Below are 14,025 nucleotides of genomic sequence, written 5' to 3'. Positions count from 1 at the left end.
GGCCGGGTACTTGTAGATCCCAGTTCCTTTTTTTGGCTTTATTACAAGTGTCAATGTAAAACGGCTCGAATTGTGTTCTGCAATTTTGCTTACGGTGCATACACTGATGAATTCAATAATAAGATTTTTTATCAGATGTGGCATCGCTAAGAAATGCAAATGAGCTCTACATAGAGAGAAATGAAAGCAATTGGACAGTCTTTTATTTTATTTTATGTCTTGAAGGGAGAACTTCGAAACTGTTAACCGATAACCAGAATCTAGAAGCGTAACATTAGAGTTACAAAATTTCACAATTTCTGTTTGCTCTCAACAAAGTAGGTATTCAATCTGAATTTCTAAAAGTACGTACGCCGAATATGTTAGCCTTAAGTGATTAACCATGAAGAGTGAAGATGTCAGCTTAATTTTTCCAATTTTATCGATGAAATCTGAGGTCCACATGCTTTCGGCCCTTTTGCCAGTGATCTAATTCCAAGTAACCGCGTTACATTTCTTTGTTTTGGAATGCGTTTGCCGTCAATATAGCCGCTTTAAAACCGAACTTGTTTCGAGAGAACAATTTGTCTGTTCCTGCGATTTATTTTGATAAACGAGTTGTCAAACATTTTATAGCTTAAAGTAAAGCAAAATGGTAGTATGCTATGCGAAATAATAGATCCTGTTAAATCAGGTGTAAGATTAACGGAACCTGATCAAATCAATAAAGCCTTATCTGACCATTTTAATTCAATAGGATCAATGCAAAATAGCAAAACCGAATTAGTCAACGCCGTTGAATATTTGGTGTACAAAATAGATAACAATCCAAATCAGGCGGATACACACCTTTATTGCTTTAAATAGACAAGCAAGCAATTTTGCAAATTCTAAAGAGAATCAAAAACAGTTCAGCTAGTGGTCCCGACAACATACCTAATGAATTTCTTAAATACGGTGGTGATATACTGATATATTCCCTTGTTGAACTTTTCACTAAGATAACTGACTTTGAATGCATTCCAGTTGAATGCCACAAAGGTATAATAAAGTTAATTTACAAAGGAGGCTCGGCTCATGATACGGCGAATAATTAAAGTGGCAAAACCTTAACTTCCAATGTATATAAGGTTTATTGTAAAATTATTGAGGACAAAATTATGAATTATATTGAAGATGAGAACTTATTAGGTGAAATTGAAGGCGCCTTTAGAAAAGACAGAAGAGTTGAAGATCATGTTTTCACCCTTCATTGACTCTGCTAAAACGAGGATGTATTTTTTTTCTGCTACTTTATTTTCTGTTCTAATGTCTGAACTGTTCTCAATGATAAATGAAAAGAACCTCGGTATTCATGTAGCGACAGAAGTTATAAAATAGTCTACTGTTCGCAGGCGATATTGTTTTACTAGGGAAAACCGAAGAAGAATTACAAACCGTGTTGAATGTTGCCAGTGAATTTGTTTCAAAATTCATAGAGTTTAATAGCAAAAAAATCGAAAGTTCTAGTGGTAGGAAAAAGACTTAACGCAAATAATAAAATTGAGAATGGAAATTGGGGAATGTGTCAAAGAGACAACAACCCGACCATAGAGCAGACAACAGCCGAAGGTCACCAATTGGTTTTCAATGCAGCGAGAAACTCCCGCACCCGGAGGCGTCCTTCAGCTGGCCCCTAAACAAATATGTATACTAGTTCAGTGATAATGGACGTCATACTAAACTCCAAATTATACACAGGAAACTAAAATTAAAAATGATACAAGACTAACAAAGGCCAGAGGCTCCTGACTTGGGACAGGCGCAAAAATGCGGCGGGGTTAAACATGTTTTTTGAGATCTCAACCCTCCCCCTATACCTCTAGCCAATGTAGAAAAAACAAACGCACAAAAGTATGTACAGTAAAACTCAGTATAAGAGAAGTCCGAGTCCGATGTCAGAATAGGAAACAATAGAAAAGAAAATAAACAAAATGACAATAATACATAAATAACAACAGACTACTAGCAGTTACTGACATGCCAGCCCCAGACCTCAATTAAACTGATTGAAAGATTATGTCTTCATCATATGAATATCAGGCACAATCCCTCCTGTTAGGGGTTTAGTATTATACCGTCATAAAATATATGAGAAGAACATAACCCGTGTCATGCCAACAACTGGTTTTAGAATAAATGTGTTTAATTCCGATGCAAAGACCCTATAAGTGAATCAATATTAAAGCCAAAATATGCAATCTTTAATGACCTGACAACAGTATCGTAACTATATCCCTTCTTAATAAGTCTGTTTAAAGGTTCTGTTAGCTTTTGAGGTGAATACTGACATTTTTGTGCTTTGTAAAGAATATTACCATAAAAGATTGGATGTGAAATACCAGAACGTATAAGATGTATGCATGTTGAGTTATATTTACGAATGATGTCCTTATACCGATGATAAAATTTAGTAAATGTTTTGACTAGTTTATGATATCGAAAACCCTGATGTAATAATTTTTCAGTAATACATAAATTTCTCTCGCTAAAATCTAATACGTTGTTACATACACGAGCGAATCATACAAGTTGAGATATATAAACACCATAAGATGGTGACAAGGTAACGTCACCATCTAAAAATGGATAATTAACGATAGGAAATGAAAAATCATCTCTTTTATCATAATTTTTTGTATTAAGCTTCCCGTTAATGATATAGATATCAAGATCGAGGAAAGGACAGTGGTCATTGTTAGTATTAGCTTTATTTAAAGTAAGTTCAACAGGATAAATTTCTTTAGTATACATACTGAAGTCGTCATTATTGAGAGCCAATATATCATCCAAATATCTTAAAGTATTGTTAAATTTTTGTATCAGATGTTGTTTCGATGGGTCTTTGCTGATTTTAGTCATAAATTGTAACTCATAACAATACAAAAACAGGTCCGCAATAAGTGGTGCACAGTTAGTCCCCATTGGAATTCCGATAACTTGACGATATACGGAATCTCCAAAGCGAACAAAAATGTTATCAAGTAAAAATTCAAGGGCAGATATAGTATCAAAGCATGTCCAATTGACATAGTTCTTTTGTTTGTTGCTACTAAAAAATGACTTAAAAGAGTTTGAACATATGTATTCGCATTCCAACTTTTTAAATGCCCATTTAATTAGGTGTGTGAATTTTTTCTTAATAAGAATATGAGGCAAAGTGGTATATAGGGTAGAAAAATCAAAACTTTGAACAGATTCAAAATCACCAATAACTGGTTTCTAGGGGATGTTTTAATTGATGAAGTAAACGAATATAAATACTTGGGAGCTTCTCAAGAACGTTAGAATTTAATAATCATATCGAGAAATACCTGAAGGAAAACTTTGAAAAGAAACTTAACTATATTATTCGCGTCTTAGGAGAACACGGTGATTTTAATCGGTTTAATTTTGGCTGTGCTTTGTGGATTTCGGTTATACGTTCACCCATTGCTCATGCTTGTGGCGTATTGTACCCCACGTCAAAAACCGGAAAGTTCAAACGAAATGCTAGACAGTTGGCAGTACAAAGTCGAAAAAGTTTTAATTAACTCTAAAAAGAAACTCCAAAATGCTTGGTTTTATCGGAGTTAGGATGGGAATCTTCAAAAAATTTTGAACCGTCAAAGGTTATATTCTTCACCTGGTACAAGATATTGCAAAATGATTTTTAACTTAAACTATCAAAAAATAAATATCTTAATCATATTAACTGCATATTCCAGTCCACTTGAATATCATTATATACATGGACACGTTTAATAAGTTTTTTGATATAGAAGCTTGTAATAAGCATAAGTGAAAAGCGAAGCCTCGATGATTACCGTTTATTTTACGTTACACAAGCACGACAATCTTATTTAACAAAAGTTTATGATTTTTGGGCCTCTGGTGCTAAGTTTCTGACTAGATCAAACTGTCTTCCATTGAATGCTGTGTAATTCCGCATGAAATTGTAAGAAATTTGTTTTGCATGTATTTTTGAAATGCCAGGCATAGGATGATATTCGAGAACGTTTCTTTTCTGATTTGCACGATGCAGGAACCGGCGTGTTTTTCTCAGAGTTGCCTCGCTTTAATGAACTTCGCATCTATTTACTGCAGGGTTTGTTGCTCGTGCTGTGTGGATGCAGTAGAATGTGTCCCCATGCTTGTGGTGTATGCCCTTATATTTTTTTAATTATGGGTTGTTTGCCTGTGAGAGAGCTTTCACATGTTTATATCTTTGTTCTTAATTGTCAATTATATATTATGGTGTTTGGATGTATAAATACTCATTCACGCCTGCTATTTTTATTATTGCCCCCTGCTATGGTTTTACTAAGATTTCTTACAATCTCTGTTTTTGCCCTGTGTTTGTTATATGTCAGTATTGTAATACTTAAGTCTTTACGTCGGGCCTTTTGTAACAGTTTTTGTAAGATTTCTTTTACTGCTTTGCCTATTATTTCCTATTCCGTAATTGTGATCCTTATTCATTGTTACAACCTCCGGTCTTTTTTATTTTTCCTATACCCCTATTTAATTATCATGATTTTATGCAATGGAAAGAAAATTATTAACAACACAACTTCTAGGATATCCACGTGCTTAAACGTATTTGTAATGCCTCTACAGCCAGATTGTTTAACAAAAATGCGCGTGGATATCCACAAATTTTCCCGTGCAATGCCAAAAAGTGACTAACCTGTTTTAGATTAACTTCACAAAATACTGTACGATCAACAGTGAACGGGAGAGCTTTTTCGCTCTCCTTTTCCTGTGACATTACCTGAAAAACTCAAAACCTTATATATGTGGTAACTTGAAGCCAACCTAAGTGTGGTATTCAATATGTGGGACAGTCGGGACGAGCGTATTACAAAAGAAATCAAGAACACCTTTACCGCTTTCGTAGACCTAAAAAATTCAAAAGTTTGATATATCAACATTTAGATAAGCATAATCACAATCTAAAATTTATTAAATTCCAACCACTTGAAACCGTTCAGAAACAACTAGGAGAATCACACAAGCAATTTGAAAAATCACGTGAAGTTCGCGAATTATTTTGGATAAAAAGACTTCAAACAGCTTATCCTCTCGGTCTTAATGACAAAATATTAGGACAGGGGAACATAACTAAAACTTCAATCGATGTCATTAATATTGTCGATAAACGACTTAGAAATAAAAGGTCTCATGGCAAACGCAAAAACCGTAATCAACGTATTAAACATCGTATAAATTATACACTTGCTGATCTGTTATCTATAATAAAAAATAATGGCAGACATCAAGTATTATGCAAACTGGGTCAGATACCAATAAGTAAATTATATGCTATTTTTCTGGAGTGTGATACAATTTCTTTTTTTAGCCCAATGTATGAATACACCCGTATTATTACAGCCTTTTGTCATCATAGGCTATTTCCTAGTATCGATAAACCTGAAAATCATAAACGGCATTTTCTTAAATTAAAATATATAAATAGAGGTATTGATTTTATTAACTTATCTAGTATATTCAATGACTCTACCATCCAAAGCCAAATACCTCCATATTTTGATAATATAGAACCACCTATTATTTCGTATTCTTATAAAAAAAACCCAGCAGAAGTTTGATTTTTAATTATACGTCAGTTACATCAGACGTCAATATAGAAAATAATGTTCCTTCCACTTGAGATTGTGAAACATCTAGTTTTAGATATGTTCCCTATGGTCATGTCCTTACAGGAGACCTCAACATCGTCGAAGACCGTGAGGTCATAACTTTTCTTAAGAAAGGACCGAAATATCGTCCTCCATCTAAAATAGATTGGAAACAGTGTCGTCAGATCATTAAAGACGCTCTGTCTGTCTACTGTAAAAATTAGTGTAAACGTGAAAAATCTGATAAAAAATCTCTAGACAGTTATTTGAATAAAATTATGGATACTGTTAATATTCGTATATCTCATTTTGAAAACAATTCTGAAATTAGTAATAGGGTCCATGATATTCCCATTTCCAGAATAAAAAATAAACTCCAAGTACTCGCAAAGCGGTTTGTGTTCGTACCGGCAGACAAAGCAGCAAATAATGTAGTGGTGGTGTGACGCATATACTACACGGAAGTTCTGCAAAACGAAATTACAAATTCATCTACATTCAGGTCCGTACGCTCCACAGAGAGTCAAATTGTAAACAAGCATATCACTGCCACTACCCAGCTTAAGGCCTCTTCCGAACATCTGAAAGTCCCTACTATGTACTGGTTACCTAAATTGCACAAAAAACCATTTAAATTCCGTTTCATCTCCGCATCTAGTAAGTGTTCTACTACTAATCTATCAGTGCTTCTAACTACCTCCCTTACTACTATCAAAGAACTTGTTATTAACTTTTGTAATAAAGCTTATGAAAATAATGGTATTAATTATTTTTGGAGTGTTATAAATTCTTTAGAGGTTTTAGATAAAATACATGCTTTTGATGGTCCTTTTAATTCTGTTGACAGTTATGATTTTTCTACTCTCTATACTACACTTCCACACAATCTTATCAAGAAAAAGTTTTCATATTTAATTAAATGGTCTTTTGAAAAATCTCATTACACATTTATTTGCTGTAACTCGTTTAAAGCCTTTTTCTGTAACGAAAAAGGAAAGTATGCTAGATACACTTACTGGAAATGTGAAGATATGATTGAAGCTTTAAATTTTCTCCTGGACAACATATATGTACGTTTCGGCGATAGAATGTATCGACAGGTAGTAGGTATTCCTATGGGCACTAACTGCGCCCCTTTAATAGCAGATTTATTCCTGTATTACTATGAATCTCAGTTTATGACCAAACTCAGTAAAGACACGTCATTGTTACATTTGGTTGATACATTCAACAATACCTTCCGTTATCTAGATGATATTTTTTCGTTAAATAATCCAGAGTCCTCTAAATATACTACCGAAATTTACCCAATAGAACTTACTTTAACTAAATCTAACATAAACAGCAGTAGTTGTCCTTTTCTGGATTTGGACATTTCAATCTCTAAAGGAAAACTCCATACGAAAATTTACGACAAAAGAGACGATTTTTCATTCCCTATTGTTAATTTTCCTTTTTTAGACGGCGATGTTCCTTTGGCTCCATCATACGGTGTATATATATCCCGAACTCGTTCGTTATGCCCGTGTGTGTAGTGATGTCATAGATTTTAACGAACGTAATCAATGCATCACTGGTAAATTATTAAATCAAGGATTTCGTTACCATAAATTACGTAAAACTTTTGCTAAGTTCTTTCATAGATACAAAGATTTGATTAGTAAATTTGGCTGTACTTGTAGAAAACTGATTAAAAACCGTATTTCACATCCTAAATTTTACGGTAATATTGTACTTAAAGCGCGGAAATCACTATGTGATCCGTGTAAACTCATCGAACCTTTAAACAGGCTTATTAGTAAAGGTTATCTTACCAATGTTGTAATTAGATCTTTGAATATAGTTTACATTGGCACTAATATCGATTTTGTCATCAGCAAATTAAAACATAACTAAATTTGTAATTTTTTCAAGTGGGATGTATAAAGACACACCCACGTTCGTTTAGATCTATAAAGAGGTTAAACTCCTAACTATCCTACTGTCTGTCGATACATTTATTTTTGGTATTGCACTAGTCATGTCTTCTTTGACTGTCCATGACGTTAAAATACTAAATCCCTGGGATGTGTTGTAGTTGATTTTAGTCTCTGATGCATGATTTTTTATTATTAATTGTTTTGGCTTTTAACTAGCTGTCAGTAACTGCGAGTACTCTCAAATCGTACTTTCTTGTTGATTTGACCTGTTGATACTAATTGTATTGCTTTTTTGTTATTCAATGTTATTCAGGGTTATATCTGGTCTATATACCAGCTTTTATAAGTGTTTGGTATAACTATAAATTTTCACTTCGTACTATGAACATCAAAATTATTTATTTTGTAATAATATTTCCTTTCTCTATTGGTACTGTACACGTATACCTGACAACAAAATTATTTTCATTTACCTGTGTTTAAAGTTATTGCAAATGGATGGTATTTTTGTTCGAGCATATTGTTTTTCTTTAATTGTTTAACATTTCTTACCGATATAACATGTTACTTTTATTATTCTTCCCTTAGTTTATTTATTTTGTATTCAAAATTATTTATTTTGTAAAAATATTTCCTTCCTCTATTGGTACTGTACAGGTATACCTAACAACAAAATTATTTTCATTTACCTGTGTTTAAAGTTATTGCAAATGGATGGTATTTATTATTCTTCCCTTAGTTTATTTATTTTGTATTTACATTGTGTCGTAGGTCAAATTTATTTGTTCAGTGTATGTTCAATGGTGTTAATATGTCCTTTGATTGAGTTAAGCTATTTCAGTTGATATTTTATAGTGTGTCTTTCTATGTTGTGATGTTACACTATTGTTTCAGAAAAAGGGTGAAGGTTTGGTACCATTAAAACGTTTAAACCCGCTGCATTTGTTTTCACCTGTCCTAAGTCAGGAATCTGATGTTCAGTAGTTGTCGTTTGTTGATGTGGTTCATAAGTGTTTCTCGTTTTTTATATAGATTAGACCGTTGGTTTTCCCGTTTGAATGGTTTTACACTAGTATTTTTTGGGGCCCTTTATAGCTTGCTGTTCGGTGTGAGCCAAGGTTCCGTGTTGAAGACCGTACTGTGACCTATAATGGTTTAGTTTTATAAATTTTTACTTGGATGGAGAGTTGTCTCATTGTCACGCGTTCAAACCTATGATTGCGTTTGATAAAAACCGCAATTTTTATACGTGTGCATGCAAAACAGATTTCTTAGTAGAGGGGTCTAAATACAGCAAAAAAAAACATTTTCTAAAAGACCAAAAAAATGAAAAAGTATATTTTAACAAAACGCATTTGACTAGCAGGTCGAATAACTGATGTTCTTAAACCCTGCTGACTGCCATTGGCGATTGCCAAATAAACGGATCACAAGATGTAGCAAAATGGATCTATATATATAAAGACGAGCGGAACGTTAACTTTCCCTAAAAGAACATCTGCAGTGTTTTGGTATTTATTATAAAAAGAGATATGACAACGTTGTTGACGTTTTATAATTTCAAAACACAGACGGAATTTATATGAAGGTTTGAATAAAATTTTTATTTTCTATTCGGATTGTTTTACTTCCTCAGTGTTAGAGATTAGAATGAAAGCTCGAGGCTGCTAGACATGTGTTATATGAACAGTTTTGTTTGTTGGCACAGATACTGTAAAGTAACGATCTTGGGAAAAGCATGGATTTACTTACCAGGTTTTGACAATCATTTTTCTGTATAATTAATGGATTTTATCGAATATACTCGTTCACATAGCAAGGTAATTGAATGATTTTAAAATGGTATGAATACTCACCGGCTCGTAAAGGTTAGCTTATCTGTGTGCGTCAGATTTCGTTATATTTGGCAAAGAAGGCGCTTTAAGATTAAAAGGTCATACGGTAAACAAAAAAGAATCATTATATAAATAACACATAGCAATCTGCTCTATCACCCTCTCAGATATGTGTTATTTAATTTATTATACTGAATGTTCTGTTATTACTGTCTATTAAATTTCAAATTCAAAGTAATAAGCTATGACGTCTTGTACATAACAACCATCCGTATTTAATAAAGCGCACAATTGATCAAGCGTCTCCGTGAAGGGTAATAGAGTATTTACCAAAGGATAGAGTAAATTGTCTCCCTCGTATTAACCAATCAAAATCTGGCATTTTGACATGAAGTATAATAAGTTGTATTGTTATATGTATTGAAAGTCGACTTTGAAAGATTGCATATATGTGATGAGTTAAGCCCTTTTCAACTGATTTTTATAGTTTGTACTTATGTTGTACTGTTACACCATTGTTCCAGGTTAGGGGAGGTTTGGCGCGCCTTCAAACAAGTTTAACCCCGCCACATTCTGTATGTGCCTGTCCCAATCCAGGAGCCTGTAATTCAGTGGTTGTCGTTTGTTGCTGTATATCATATTTGTTTTTCGTTCATTATTTTGTACATAAATCAGGCCGTTAGTTTTCTCGTTTAATTGTTTTACATTTGTCATTTCGGGGCCTTTTATAGATTTTATGCGGTATGGGTTTTACTCATTAATGAAGGCCGTACGTTAACCTATAGTTGTTAATTTCTGTGTTATTTGGTCTCTTGTGGAGAGTTGTCTCATTGGCAATCATACCGCATTTTCTTATTTTTATATTTGTTGCGTTTTCAGGTTGTTACCGTTTTTCCGGACTGTGAAATTTGATCCTGGTATCTATGATAAGTTTATTGAAAAGAAATAATAGTGCATGTTATGATTTTTATGTTTATTCGAAATGAGTGAAACAGATATGTATAGAGAGTGTAATGTTGTTCTAATTTATAAGAGTAACATAATGACATGTCGGGTTTGTACTTATATGAGCAACACGACGGGTTCAACATATAGAGCAGGATCTGTTTATCCTTCCGGAGCACCTCATATCAACACGAGTTTTTGATGGGGTTATTGTTGCTCAGTCTTTAGTTTTCTATGTTGTATATTGTGTACAGTTGTTTGTCTTTTCTCGTTTTTCGTATTTGCCATGGCATTGTCAGTTAATTTTCGACTTATGAATTTGAATAACCCTTTGGTATCTCTTTCCTCTCTTGTCCGATCAATATGTTACACGGGTATTTAAGCCTAGCAAATATTTCTAATAGTAGAACGGAATATATATTTCTAGGTATAAGTTATTGAAAAATTAACAGCAGTGGTATACATCATAAATCCTGAAATTTTTTTTATACTTCTGCCAGGAACATGTTATTGTCAGCTTTTCCTAAGTTATAATTAGTTTTTGATAAGACTAAATTTGGTCTTCATATTTTGATACCCGGTAAAACAACGGCAGCTGCTGCTGCAAATAAAATAAAGATAGAATTTTCAAAAAGCACAACGATAGACGAGATAGTGATAAGCCAAATATGGTTTACAAAAAATCATGGATATGATTGTGTCCATTTATGGTCATCTCCTTGTTTCGTTCAAATTTTGCTGCACTAAAAACTCTGATTTTGCGTTTGAGGTCACGAATGAGAAAATAAATGTAGTTATCAACAATCAAATATACATAAGGTTGTTGTTACTACCATATAGCATTTAAGCATTTAAATAACAATAAGTCAACTTTTAAAACAAAGTTAAGGTAGATCGGATGTCTCCCGCCATCGTGTATTATAAAATAGAAAAAAACAATTGGTCTATTTCTTTAATGAAATAAGCAAATTTCGAGACATTTACAATACTTTCCATCAACATGAAGAAAATTGTGTGTTTTATCTTATTAATATAACTGTGTGTACAAATACAGAATAGTTTTTGTTTAATTGTTTTTAACAGAGCCAACATAAGAAGAGATAATCTAATTTGTATAAAGTAATGCGCAGAAAATCTACCTATTATTGTTTAGTACCAAGAGAACGAGTTCCAATGGTCCCAATGTTTGTCAATTTTCTGAATAACACATTATGAAAGCTATTTTCTTATATTTTATCTTAATATTTTATCGTTTAGTTTTCTTCAATTCGTGATGATGACCGTAAAACTTATGTAATGTCGCCTTTAGTCGTTCATCACCATAACAATGTTGGTACAGTTTATGTGTAAGGAGCACACCCCTGTTAATAAAGTCCATAAACAGTAATCATGCAACAGCCTGACATATTAACTGGGATGTGTAAACGCCATACGATGGAGCAAAGGGTATATAACTGTTTGACCTACCGAATTAATCTTATCACCGGGTTTGAACTTACATATGCAGGATCTGTTTACCCTTTATGGAACATTTGAGATCACCCCTGGTTTTTGGAGGGATTCATTTTGCTCAGTCTTAAATTTTCTATGTTGTATTGTGTACAATTGTTTGTCTTTTCTCGTTTTTCGTATTTGCCATGGCATTGTCAGTTAATTTTCGACTTATGAATTTGAATAACCCTTTGGTATCTCTTTCATCTCTTGTCCGATCAATATGTTACACGGGTATTGAAGCCTAGCAAATATTTCTAATTGTAGTACGGAATATATATTTCTAGGTATAAGTTATTGAAAAATTAACAGCAGTGGTATACATCATAAATCCTGAAATTTTTTTTATACTTCTGCCAGGAACATGTTATTGTCAGCTTTTCCTAAGTTAGTTTTTGATAAGACTAAATTTGGTCTTCATATTTTGATACCCGGTAAAACAACGGCAGCTGCTGCTGCAAATAAAATAAAGATAGAATTTTCAAAAAGCACAACGATAGACGAGATAGTGATTAGCCAAATATGGTTTACAAAAAATCATGGATATGATTGTGTCCATTTATGGTCATCTCCTTGTTTCGTTCAAATTTTGCTGCACTAAAAACTCTGATTTTGCGTTGAGGTCACGAATGAGAAAATAAATGTAGTTATCAACAATCAAATATACATAAGGTTGTTGTTACTACCATATAGCATTTAAGCATTTAAATAACAATAAGTCAACTTTTAAAACAAAGTTAAGGTAGATCGGATGTCTCCCGCCATCGTGTATTATAAAATAGAAAAAAACAATTGGTCTATTTCTTTAATGAAATAAGCAAATTTCGAGACATTTACAATACTTTCCATCAACATGAAGAAAATTGTGTGTTTTATCTTATTAATATAACTGTGTGTACAAATACAGAATAGTTTTTGTTTAATTGTTTTTAACAGAGCCAACATAAGAAGAGATAATCTAATTTGTATAAAGTAATGCGCAGAAAATCTACCTATTATTGTTTGGTACCAAGAGAACGAGTTCCAATGGTCCCAATGTTTGTCAATTTTCTGAAAAACACATTATGAAAGCTATTTTCTTATATTTTATCTTAATATTTTATCGTTTAGTTTTCTTCAATTCGTGATGATGACCGTAAAACTTATGTAATGTTCCCTTTAGTCGTTCATCACCATAACAATGTTGGTACAGTTTATGTGTAAGGAGCACACCCCTGTTAATAAAGTCCATAAACAGTAAACATGCAACAGCCTGACATATTAACTGGGATGTGTAAACGCCATACGATGGAGCAAAGGGTATATAACTGTTTGACCTACCGAATTAATCTTATCACCGGGTTTGAACTTACATATGCAGGATCTGTTTACCCTTTATGGAACATTTGAGATCACCCCTGGTTTTTGGAGGGATTCATTTTGCTCAGTCTTAAATTTTCTATGTTGTATTGTGTATGCTGTTGTTTGTCTTTTGGTCTTATTTTTCCATGGCTTTGTCAAGTTTTTTTCGACTTGTGAGGTTAAATGTCCCTTTGGTATCTTTCACCTTTATTTAATTCTGATAATTGAGAAGTTGACAAATGGAAAGTTGAAGCCATCATCATTGTCATATATTCTAGCTTAAAGCCGGCCATCTGTGTCAATATCGAGAAAAAGAACACGATATGAACCACATTCTCTATTTCGGCAGTATCCCTTATCTCAAAGTCACTGGGATATATGATATGTAAATTAAGACGACAGTTGTTTGCCGATGTTTAGAAGAGACAAATCAAAGCAATAAACAAAAACTGAGGAAACATCATGAACTCCAAAAGAAGCGAGACCGGGTGGGTGAGTCGACAGATAAGCGTCTCCGACTATGCATGCATTATACGCCATGCAAATTCTCACTCAGTCAAGATGTCACAATAGAACACAATCGGTAAAATTACAGATCAGACAACTATACTGCTATCTGTTATGAAGTCCGTATAGTGTGAACATGCACGAGCGTAATGTATTAACTTAGACTGCACTCATTGAAGTTTGGGTTATTGAGTGACATAACATCATCAATATATCTGAAAGTGAAATTATAGAATTTCTCTAGATGCTTTTTCTTTTTCTCTTTGAGAAGGTTCCGTGTGAATTTTGATTCATATGAGTACAAAAACAATTCGGCCAGTAGTGGTGCACAATTAGTACCCATTGGAA

Source organism: Mytilus californianus, unplaced genomic scaffold (assembly GCF_021869535.1).
Source record: "Mytilus californianus isolate M0D057914Y unplaced genomic scaffold, xbMytCali1.0.p SCAF_15, whole genome shotgun sequence".
NCBI lineage: Eukaryota > Metazoa > Mollusca > Bivalvia > Mytilida > Mytilidae > Mytilus > Mytilus californianus.
Note: the sequence above shows the minus strand (reverse complement) of the source record.